A 12,561-nucleotide genomic window follows, 5' to 3' on the forward strand; every position below is an offset into this window, starting at 1 on the left:
TTTTTTCTGAATCCCAACTCAGTCCTCGGCACTGGATGGGATGCTGTGAGGGTGCAGAGAGGAATAAGACGTGGTGCTTGCCCTTAAGGAGCTTTAACAGGAAGACCCAGAAATAGGAGCAACCATGTCTGCTATAAGGCAGAACAGGCCAGATGCTATCAGGGAGTTGCAATAACCATAAACATGTGCCAAACACAGTCTCTACAAAAAAAAAAAGAGCAGGGCGTGGTGGCTCAAGCCTGTAGTCCCAGCTACTTGGGAGGCTGAGGTGGGAGGATCACTTGAGCCTGGGAGGTCGAGGCTGCAGTGAGCTGTGGTTGCGCCACTGCACTCCAGCCTGGACAACAACCAGAGTGAGAACCTATCTCAAAAAAAAGAAAAAGTTTTCGGCCAGGTGCAGTGGCTCACACCTATAATCCCAGCACTTTGGGAGGCTGAGGCAGGTGGATCACCTGAGGTCGGGAGTTCGAGACCAGCCTGGCCAACATGGCAAAATCCCGTCTCTGCTAAAAGTACAAAAATTAGTTGGGTGTGGTGTAATCCCAGCCTATAATCCCAGCTACTCCGGAGGCTGAGGCAGGAAAATCGTTTGAACCCAGGAGACGGAGGCTGCAGTAAGCCAAGACAGTGCCACTGCACTCCAGCCTGGGTGACAGAGCGAGACTCCATCTCAAATAAATAAATAAATAAATAAATAAATAAAATTTTTAAAAATAAAATGAGTCGGAGAACAGGAATTCTGGAGTGAGGTGGGAGAAGATTTACCTCCTGGCCTATAGGATCATGTGAAGATTAGAGTCCGGGGTACAGAGGATGGTGAACTTGGTCTTACCCAAAACACCTAGAGCTCCTCTTACCTACTTCCTGGGGAATATTATGTTATATTTGAATATGTAACACAATATAGATATATAATCCTTACTGCTAAGTGTTGCGAGGGTTAAATGGGAAAATATTTGTGAAAAGTTTAACTCTGTGTCTGGTATACAGTGAGGGTTCAGTGAGGAGGTTTATTAGTATTTTCCTTTCATTTATTCAGTAGACATTTACTAACTATTACTATACACCAGAACCAGCCACCTGGGGCTAAGTGTTATGACTCAGTTCAGCCAATGCTTCACCTTCCTAACTGGACTATAAACACGTTGAGGGCAGGAGTTATGTCTAATTCAGTCCCACACGGAAAGTCAGAGCAGGATGGTCTCTCCCATCCTCTGCTTTTGTAGGAGAAGAATCTGAGGCTCACACTTGTTCAAGGCCACATGGCAGAATGAGGCAGTGCCAGAACTAGAACTTGGTCTCTGATCTGGTCTTTCCTCCACTGTTGCTTCCTCATCCATCCAAGGATCTCTCCAACCCCCATTATTGACTCTTGGCTATACCCTTTTATGGGTCCTGCAAGCTATTGTTAAAGACAAAATTATTAGTGACACTCATTCAAGATGGTAAGGAAGCGTTTATTCAAGTGGGGGGGGCGCATCATGATAGGTATAAAGACCAGTTCAATGGGGTTTTGCAGTGGGGGAAACAGATTGGACTCAACTCCACATACAGAATCAGCAAGTGGAAATTTATAGCCAGGGAGCAGGGTGGGGATCACTGGATGAAAAATTACTAAGAGGATACATCAGAAGTAAGGGGAGGGGGGCTTCTGGCTAAGCCAACCTAACCTCCTGGCTGAAGGCAAGCCAGGACGATCAGATGTCACCTGGGAGGTGGTGGAGGATGAAGGACCCTATCAGATATTGAGGGTGATCAGACATGGAGGACAGGAGATTCTAGCTAAATCAACTTCAAAGGATTCTTGCTAACATTGACCAATGCAGAGATGAACAAAGAAGTCAAGGTCTCGTTGAAAAGTTCAAGGCTAGGCTGGGCGCGGCGGCTCTCGCCTGTAATCCCAGCACTTTGGGAGGCCGAAGTGGGAAGATCTTCGAAGGTCAGGAGTTTGAGACCAGCCTGACCAACATGGAGAAACTCCATCTCTACGAAAAATACAAAATTAGTCGAGTGTGGTGGCACTTACCTGTAATCCCAGCTACTTGGGAGGCTGAGGCAGGCGAATCGCTTGAACCCGGGAGGTGGAGGTTGTGGTGAGCTGAGATTGATCGCCATTGCACTCCAGCCTGGGCAACAAGATCGAAACTCCATCAAAAAAAAAAAAAAAAAAAAAGAAAGAAATAAAAGAAAAAGAAAAAAGAAAAGTTCAAGGCCTGAGTAGAGTTTGGTCAAGGAATCTTTGTCACTATTCAGCCTGTGGTGTAAAACCATGAAGTCGTTCAGTCAACTTTTCCTGGAAGTTCAAACCTATCCACAGCTTCTCCAGCCAACTGGAGTCGGGAGTGCCCAGCCAGTTGGATGCTTTGGCATCTGCTCAGAGTGGAAACTGCAGCTGCAGACTTTGCTGCGGTTGCTCAGTCGCCAGTGACCCAGACAGTCCAGCGGCATGAAGCGCCACGCTCTGACCCATTTGCTTTAACCTTGTGTTAGGGCCCTGGACTCTGACTTCTCTTTGTTCAGAAAACAGCTCTTCCTGCCACCCCTGGCCCCTTTGGGCTCTGTTTTGTCCTTAGCCCTAACTCTCTTTGCCCTCCCTCCACGTCTCTGAACCCTTGCAAGGATGGGAGCGGGAAGTGGAAGACAGGTTCTTCCCTGTCCCTCTTCCTCCAAGAGGCTGCACCCGCTAATGGGCTACATTCTCATGTCCCTGTCCTCTGTGTCCTGCTGATCACTCCAACTCAGCACCTGGGCCCCAGAACGCATCTTATGCCTTTTTGACTCCTCCTCCAAGCACAGTTCTAGACACATAAACAGACAAATAAATACTTGCTGGCTAATTGACAGATACAGCAATTTAAGGAAACAAAATAAAAACTGACTGAGAAATGAGACTTGTGACAAGCTGGGAAGACTTCCTGGAGGAAGAAGGACTTATGTTGGGCCTGGAAGAAGGAGTCAAGACCAAATTGATAAGCAGGAGGCAGAGGGCATTGCAGGCTAAGAGAATCAAAGGTGTAGAGGTGGAAATATGCAGGCAGATTAGAATTCCAAACCTAGAGAAGAGGCCCTCTAATAAGTATTTTCAGCTTGTGATCCATTGGTGAGTAATAAAAATTATTTCTTTGGCTACAAATGGCATATTTAAATAAAATAAAATTAATTAGAACTGAATAAAATATAAAGGAAAATATCAGAATATATCCCATATAGTAAGAATTATTGGTTTCATGAAACTGAAGTTGCAGTTTTACATATAGTATATAAGTATTATATGTGGGGTTTTTTGTTTTTTTTTGTTGTTGTTTGTTTGTTTGTTTGTTTTTGAGATGGAGTCTCGCTCTGTCATCCAGGCTGGAGTGCAGTGGCGTGATCTCAGCTCATAGCAACCTCCACCTTCCAGTTTCAAGATATTCTCCTGCCTCAGCCTCCTGAGTAGCTGGCACTACAGGCGTGCACCACCACACCCGGCTAATTTTTGTTTTTTTTAGTAGATATAGGGTTTCTCCATGTTGGCTAGGCTGGTCTTGAACTCCTGACTTCAGGTGATCCTCCCACCTCAGCCTCCCCAAGTGCTGGGATTACAGGTGTGAGCCACTGCTCCCGGCCTTATATGTGTATTGAATCATAATATAAAATGAATCTTTCATGGATTGCAGTAAGAAAAAAAAAGTTTTAACTTCTTACCAAACCCAGCCTGTTCATTTCACAGATGAAGGGGCTGAGGCTTATTGAGAGTTAGAATGGGGCTGGGATTGGACACTGGGGTTTCTGACTCCCAGTGTCCTGTCTCCCCACACCATCTCACCTTCCAGAGGTAAAGGAACAGATCAGACCTACCTCCCAGACACTATGGCTTCCATTATTTTTGCCATGCCAGGGACACTCAGCAATTATTCATTCAACAAATACTTTCTGAGTATTTGTCCAATCATGGGTTGGACATTTGTGCCAGGTACTGGGATAGTATGGAATTTACGATGGGAGTGTGGGATTTTACTGCCTGACATGGGTTTTCTCCTGGGTTAACTTTTATATTTTTTGTTCAGATTGGAGATGTGAAAGGAAAATTATCCTGACACTTATTAAAATGGTGAAGAGAACTTTAAGACTATTGCAGTAGTGGTGTTGCAAGGGATTGCGGGGAATCAGACGCAACTCCAAATGCAACACGGATACGTGGGAATTTATAGCCAAGGAGCTCAGTGGGGGCTGGGGGTCTGTGGGTGGAAATTTACTATCAAAAGACTAAATTACAACAAATTGGCCAGGTGTGGTGGGTCACGCCTGGTCTGTAATCCCAGCATTTTGGGAGGCCGAGGCGAGCAGAGCACCTGAGGTCAGGAGTTTGAGACCAGGCTAGACAACACGGTAAAACCTGTCTCTACTAAAAATACAAAATTAGCCAGGAGTGGTGGCACATGCCTGTAATCCCAGCTACTTGGGGGGCTGAAGCAGGAGAATCGCTGCTTCACCACAGGAGGTGGAGGTTGCAGTGAGCCGAGATTGTGCCACTGCACTCCAGCCTGGGCAACTGAAACACTCTGTCTCAAAATAAATAAATAAATAAAATTACAACAAATTTAGTTTAAAGATCTTAATTGGCATTTATTTGTGATTCTAGAATAGAGCAACACCTCATTCTGGAAAATGGAATAAGTGTTCCCATGAGCCAAGCAGAAGATTTTAGTTTTATAGACAGAAAAGGGGCGGGGAAAGCAGAAACAGAGAACAAAAGAGGGATTCATTTCCTAGTAAAGGTTGAAGCAGAGGGAACATGGGCCAGGTGTGGTGGCTCATATCTGTCATCCTAGTGCATTGGGAGACTGGGATGGGAGGATCGCTTGAGGCCAGGAGTTCGAGACCAGCCTGGCCAACATGGTGAGACCTCATCTCTATAAAAAATAAAAAATAAAAATTTAAAGGTTTTTTTTTTGACAGAGTCTTGCTCTACCACCAGGCTAGAGTGCAGTGGCACGATCTCAGCTCACTACAACCTCTGCCTCCCAGGTTCAAGCGATTCTTCTGCCTCACTCAGCCTCCCGAGTAGCTGGGATTACAGGCACGTGCCACCACACCCAGCTAATTTTTGTACTTTTAGTAGAGACGGGGTTTTACCATGTTGCCAGGCTGGTCTCAATCTCCTGACCCGTGATCTGCCCTCCTCGGCCTCCCAAAGTGCTGAGATTATAAGCATGAGCCACCACACCCAGGCTTAAAGTTTCCAAAAAGCCGGCCAGGCGCAGTGGCTCATGTCTGTAATCCCAGCACTTTGGGAGGCTGAGGCAGGCCTATTGCTTAAGGTCAGGAGTTCGAGACCAGCCTGGCCAGCATGGTGAAACTCTGTCTCTACTAAAAATACAAAAAAAAAAAAAAAAATTAGCCGGACATGATGGTGCATGCCTACAGTCCCAGCTACTCAGGAAGCTGGGGCAGGAGAATCGCTTGCAAAAGGTGGAGGTTGCAGTGAACTGAGATCATGCCACTGCGCTCCAGCTGAGTGACAGAGCAAGGCTCCGTTTCAAAAAAAATAGTTTTTAAAAAGCAGAGAGCACTTTATTATCATGCCGGCTAAAATTGGCTTGTTTGGAGGTTTGGTGTTTATCTGGCTCTCTCCTGGTTTCTCAGAAGGTCAGATAAACAACTTAGTTTTGGCTTGGTAGCATGGGCTTCAGCACGAGGAACTCCATTTCGGTCTGCTCTATTGGGCCTCATGCAGGAAGCTCAGTTCAAATCGATGTCCTCCTATAAATGTTAACATTACTAAGAGGAGACGTCAAGAATATCGAGATTCTTGTTAAACAGACCTAACAAGATTCTTGCTAAAGGCAGGCCCAGGACATACACATCAAAGGTGGGGGATGAAGAACTTGATCAGATATCCAGGGTAGGGGGATGACTTCGCAGGATTTTTTGCTAGGACTGGGCTGGGCAGACCAAAGACAGGACAGAGCCAAGTTCAAGTTCTAACTGAAAAGACAGAGGAACCTAACTAAAGTTTGCTCAAAAAGTGTTTGTCAGTGACAGCATCTATATTTATCTTATTATCTTGTTTACACCAACCCCTGATATTTATATGGTGTTTTCCATTTTTTCTTTTTCTTTTCTTTTTTTTTTTTGTATGTAATTGATAGGTGGTATTACTAGATGGAAAAACTGAAATTCAAGAAAATTAAGTCACACAGCTATTCAGTGGCAAACTGGGAACAGAGGCCCAGGTCTCTCTGGTTCAGAGCCCAGACTCTCAATCCTTGTGCTATGTTGCTTCTCATGGAAGCTGGAAAATCCAAATCTAATCTTCTGCTACCAAAGCTGGCTGCCCCAGTCCTCTTTTGGAGAGGTGAACGTTATCAGCCTGTGCTTGTACTGCTGGCTGAGCCCTGTAGTAAGAGTCGAGGCAATCACTAAATGCTCTCAGGTCCCGGAGCCTGGTAGGCTCAGATCTGCCTTGGCCTCTGCCCACATGGTTATTTACAGAATTGACTGTTTACTGCTGGGGCTGGGCAGGGGCTGGGCTGGGGCTGCGCAGGAAGGCAAAGGGCAGCTCTAAAGAAATAGTCACGTGCTGGGCCCTGGCATTTTTCAGACACTGGAAGCCCCAAGTTTGGCTCCAAGCTCTGGTTCTATTAATCAACCCTCTAATTCATCTCTTCCACTGTGTTCTCTCCTCTGCCCCCATGGCCCAGTCTGGGTTCCTCAATACCTCTGGCCTGGAATTGTGGCAGCCCAGAAAGAAACACATCTAAAAGTTAGCAGCAGCTACCTCCCTGTGGTGAGATCGAGAAGCATTTTTGTTTTCTTAGTTCTATTTTTAAAAAGTTTTCCATCTGGGTGCGGTGGCTCACGCCTGTAATCCCAGCACTTTTTTTTTTTTTTTTTTTTTGAGACGGAGTCTTGCTCTGTCGCCCAGGCTGGAGTGCAGTGGCGCAATCTCGGCTCACTGCAAGCTCCGCCTCCTGGGTTCACGCCATTCTCCTGCCTCAGCCTCTCTGAGTAGCTGGGACTACAGGCGCCTGCCACCACGCCCGGCTAATTTTTTTGTATTTTTAGTAGAGACGGGGTTTCACCGTGGTCTCGATCTCCTGACCTCGTGATCCGCCCGCCTCGGCCTCCCAAAGTGCTGGGATTACAAGCGTGAGCCACCGCGCCCGGCCAATCCCAGCACTTTGGGAGGCTGAGGCAGGCGGATCACGAGGCCAGGAGATCGAGACCATCCTGGCTAACACGGTGAAACCCCATCTCTACTAAAAATACAAGAAATTAGCCGGGTGTGGTGGTGGGCACCTGTAGTCCCAGCTACTCGGGAGGCTGAGGCAGGAGAATGGCGTGAACCCGGGAGGCGGAGCTTGCAATGAGAGATCACGCCACTGCACTCCAGCCTGGGTGATAGAGCGAGACTCTGTCTTAATAAATAAATAAATAAATAAATAAATAAATAAATAAATAAATAAGTTTTCCATACCATTGATGGGCATTTAGGTTAGGGGGAGAAAAAAAAAAATAGAAAGAAGTTTTCCAAAATGTCCAAAATAAGAAGGTTGAGTTTTTCAGGGGGACCTTGGTGGGTTTATTGCCTTAAGCAGCCCCCTACTGTCTATGACGCACCGTCATGGATTCTGTCCAAGGCCCCTCTTGTGGAATTGGTTCATCAATGGATTGAATTTTTTTTTTTTTTTTTGGATGGAGTCTTGCTCTGTCGCCAGGCTGGAGTGCAGTGGTGCGATCTCGGCTCACTGCAGCCTCTGCCTCCTGGGTTCAAGCAATTCTCCTGCCTCAACCTCCTAAGTAGCTGAGACTACAGGTGCGTGCCACCACACCTGGCTAATTTTTGTATTTTTAGTAGAGACAAGGTTTCACCATGTTGACCAGAATGGTCTCGATCTCTTGGCCTCGTGATCCGCCCGCCTCAGCCTCCCAAAGTGCTGGATTACAGGCATGAGCCATGGCACCTGGCTGGACTGAATTTCTTTTATCCTGTTTCCTCCCATTTCCCGCAGCACCAAAAGTAACTCTCCTCTGGGGTACCTCTGGGTGGATAAGTATCCTTAACTTTAAATGTGTCCTTGTGAAATATGTTATACTCTTGTATACATAGATGTTTTCTAGTTTACAAAATGGTCATGTTATAAGCCTTACTTCGCTTCCTTTTTGACGTGGCACATTGTCAGTTGCTTCTGTTTACTTTCTTCCTTTTCTTTTCTTTTTTTTTTCTTTTTTTCCGAGATGGAGTTTCACTCTATCGCCCAGGCTGGAGCGAAGTGGCATGATCTCGGCTCACTGCAACCTCTGCCCCACGGGTTCAAGCGATTCTCCTGCCTCAGCCTCTTGAGTACCTGGGATTACAGGTGCCCGCCACCATGCCCGGCTAATTTTTTTATTTTTATTAGAGACGGGGTTTCACCATGTTGGCCAAGCTGGTCTCGAACTCCTGGCCTCAAGTGATCTGCCTGCCTCGGCCTCCCAAAGTGCTGGGATTACAGGTGTGAGCCACCGCACCCGGGCTGCTTCTGTTTACTTTCATAATTGGGAGAAAAAAGGCCTGACAAATGGGCAAAATTTGGGTCTGATGGATTTCCTTTTTTTTTTTTTTTTTCTTTTTGAGACAGAGTCTTGCTCTGTCACCAAGGCTGGAGTGCAGTGGCGCAATCTCGGCTCACTACAACCTCTGCTTCCCAGGTTCAAGAGATTCTCCTGCCTCATCCTCCTGAGTAGCTGGGATTACAGGCACCCACCACCACACCCGACTAATTTTTCCATCTTTTAGTAGAGACAGGTTTCATTATGTTGGCCGGGCTGGTCTTGAATTCCTGACCTCAAGTGATCTGCCTGTCTTGGCCTCCCAAAGTGTTGGGATTACAGGCGTGAGCCACCCGACCTGGCCCAATGGATTATATTCTTGAAAATGATGGAAAGTAGATTTTACATTATTTATTTATTTATGTATTTATTTTTTTGAGACGGAGTCTCGCTCTGTCACCCAGGCTGGAGTGCAGTGGCGCAATCTTGGCTCACCTCAAGCTCCGCCTCCCAGGCTCATGCCATTCTCCTGCCACAGCCTCCTGAGTAGCTGGGACTACAGGCGCCCGCCACCACGCCCAGCTAATTTTTGTGTTTTTTAGTAGCGACAGGGTTTCACTGTGTTAGCCAGGATGGTCTCGATCTCCTGACCTCGTGATCTGCCCGCCTCGGCCTCCCAGAGTGCTGGGATTACAGGCGTGAGCCACCACGCCTGGCGGATGGAGAATAGATTTTAAGTGTACTCACCACAAAAATAAGTATGTGAGGTAATGCATATGCTAATTGGTTCAATGTAGCCATTCTACAATGTGTATGTATATTGCAAAACATCACATTGTACATGTTAAATGTATACAATTTTTGACAATTCTAAAAAATTAATTTTAAAAGGAATACTGTATAGCAGGGTTTAAAAGGCAAAACATAACAACAGTTTTGGTGAAAATATGTTATCCCATATGATTGCAGACACATTTTGTTTTATTTTCCCAAGTTAATTCAGGCACCAACATTTACACTGAAAACTGGATAATCTTTTTTTTTTTCTTTTGCTCCATTGCCCAAGCTGGATTTCAGTGGCACAGATCATGGCTCATTGCAGCCTTGACCTCCTGGGCTCACATGACCCTCCTGCCTCAGCCTCCTGAGTAGCTGTGAGTACAGGCATACATCACCATGCCCAGCTAATTTTTTATTTTTTGTCAAGACAGGGTCTCACTATGTTGCCTGGGCTGGTCTCAAACTCCTGGGCTCAAGCAATCCTTCCTCCTCGGTCTCCCACAGGCCTGGGATTACAGACGTGAGCCACCATGCCCGGCTTTGAATCATCTTAGGGTCAGTTGGTTCAGACAGTGCAAAGACTGCTTCCCTGTGGCCTGACGGGAAAAGTATACATCTCAGGAATGTTCCTCCTCAGATCAGACCCTCAATATGACAGCACTCGGCCCCAGCACGGGGTAGATCCATCCTGTAGATGGCGGCATCTCACAGTACAAGGGCTGCTGAGGCCAGCTCTACTCAAGTAGCTGAGAAAACCACCTCCTAAACCCTCACCTACAATTGCTCCTGGCCCTCCCAGGGAAGAAAAGAGAACAGACTTCCTCTGTGGGCCCCATCAGCCCTGCCCACGGGACTTAGAGATCATGGAGCTTCCTTATTGATTCTCTTGTCCAGTGCTGCCCATAGGGAGTCCAAGGACCAACAGCATCTGCCTCCCCTGGGAATTAGTTAGAAATGCAGATTCTTGGGCCCCACCCCAGAATACTGAATCAGAATCTCTGGGAGTGGGGCCCAACAATCTGTGTTTTGAGGTTTTGTTTTTTAAGAGTCGGGGTTCTCTCTCTGTCACCCAGCCTGGAGTGCAGTAGCATGATCATAGCTCACTATAACCTCAAACTCCTGAGTTCAAGCAAGACCTCCTCCCGCCTCAACCTCCCAAAATGCTGGGATTACGGGCATGAGCCACCTCTCCCGGCCCCAATCTGTGTTTTAACAGGGCCTATGGGTGACTTCGATGCACTCAGGCATTTCAGGGGCACCTGTTATCTCCAACTTCCTCATTTTAGGAATGGAGAAATTGAGAACAGATACAGGAAGTAACTTGTTGCTCATCCAGGCAATGGCAGAGACCACACAAAAACTCAGCTTCCCAGTGTTCCTTCCACTTGAACTTTCAGTAACTTCCTTTCTTTCTTCCTTCATTCATTCATTCCTTCACTCACTCATGCCTTCCACCTCCAATTACATGCTTCGGGCTGCAATGGAGGACCAGGCGTTTAGGGACAGCCTCACCCTTCTTCCCCATGTGGGGCTTTCTCAAGGCCAGAGGTCTAGGATTCAGGATTGTGGAAGCATCTGCTAGATCTCTTCCAGCTCACCCCTGGGTCTCCAATTCCAGCCCAGATAGGAGTCTGATGTAGGCTGCAGGTGGCCCCCACTCCCCAGCTCTTTCTGGTCTTCTTTCCCTCTCTCTTGGCACTTGGGGCTCTCTGTCCCATTCCTCACTGCCAATGTCTTGCTCTTGGGAGAGATGCAAGGGCTGGAGGCTGTTATTGTTCCATTTCCCAAAGGGACAAATGATCAAATTAAAGGCCCTTCCCAGCAATGGCTTTGTGCTGAAGGAGCCAGGACTAGGTCCAGACCAGGGTTCGCAAGTTAGCATTCTAAACTGGATAATTCCTTGCTGTAGGGCTGTCCTGTGCATGGCAGAATGTTTAGCAGCATTCCTGGCCTCTACCTAGCAGATGTCAGTAGAATTCCTCCACCATATTGTGACAACCAAAAATGTCTCCAGATATTGCCAAGTGTCCCCTCTGGGTGGTGTTGCCAGATAAGACAGAGAATGCCTGGTTACATTCTTTTTTTTCTTTTTCTTTTTCTTTTTTTTTTTTTTTTGAGATGGAGTCTCACTCTGGAGCCCAAGCTGGAGTGCAGTAAGGCGATCTCGGCTCCCTGCAACCTCCGCCTCTGTGGCTCAAGCATTTCTCATGCCTCAGCCTCCCGAGTAGCTGGGAGTACAACTACACACCACCACACCCAGCTAATTTTTTGTATTTTAGTAGAGACGAGGTTTCACCATGTTGCCCAGGGTGGTCTTGAACTCCTGATCTCAGGCAGTCCATCTGCCTCTGCCTCCCAAAGTGCTGGGACAACAGGCGTGAGCCACCACGCCAGACTGAGCATTCTAATCGCAGATAAGCAACAAGTAATTTTTAGTGCCTGAATGTCTCAACTATTGTTGCATTACCTCACATACTTATTTTTGTGGTGACAACACTTAAAATCTACTCTCCATCGTTTTCAAGAATATAATTCATTGGGCCAGGTGGGGTGGCTCATGCCTGTAATATTTTTTACTTGAAGAATCTTGCAACTCTACCTCAGGGGCAAAATCTTTCTTCATTGGCCCAGATCAGGGTCTGGGGTGTGGGGAGCAGTTAGTGAGAGGATCTGATGAGATAATCATAGGCCATGAGTTTACAAGGGCAAAAACTTTGCCATAATCATCTCTGTATCCTTAGAATATAATGGCGTCTCATTAAATATTTTATCTGAGAGTGGGTGTGAGGACACTTGGAACTATATCAGATACCATACCTGAGTACGTCCAGCCCAGGACTGGACATTAGGGACATACTCCCTAATAAATATAAACTGAAGATAATGTTTAGTTTGACTCATATAGCATTTTTTAAAGGTGTGACTTTAGGCCGGGCGCGGTGGCTCACGCTTGTAATCCCAGCACTTTGGGAGGCCGAGGCGGGCGGATCACGAGGTCAGGAGATCGAGACCACGGTGAAACCCCGTCTCTACTAAAAATACAAAAAAATTAGCCGGGCGTGGTGGCGGGCGCCTGTAGTCCCAGCTACTCGGAGAGACTGAGGCAGGAGAATGGCGTGAACCCAGGAGGCGGAGCTTGCAGTGAGCCGAGAGCGCGCCACTGCACTCCAGCCTGGGCGACAGAGCCAGACTCCGTCTCAAAAAAAAAAAAAAATAAAAAAATAAAGGTGTGACTTTGGGCTTTACATTCTAAAATTGGCAACTGGC

The sequence above is a fragment of the Symphalangus syndactylus genome, chromosome 22, assembly GCF_028878055.3.
Source record: "Symphalangus syndactylus isolate Jambi chromosome 22, NHGRI_mSymSyn1-v2.1_pri, whole genome shotgun sequence".
Lineage (NCBI taxonomy): Eukaryota > Metazoa > Chordata > Mammalia > Primates > Hylobatidae > Symphalangus > Symphalangus syndactylus.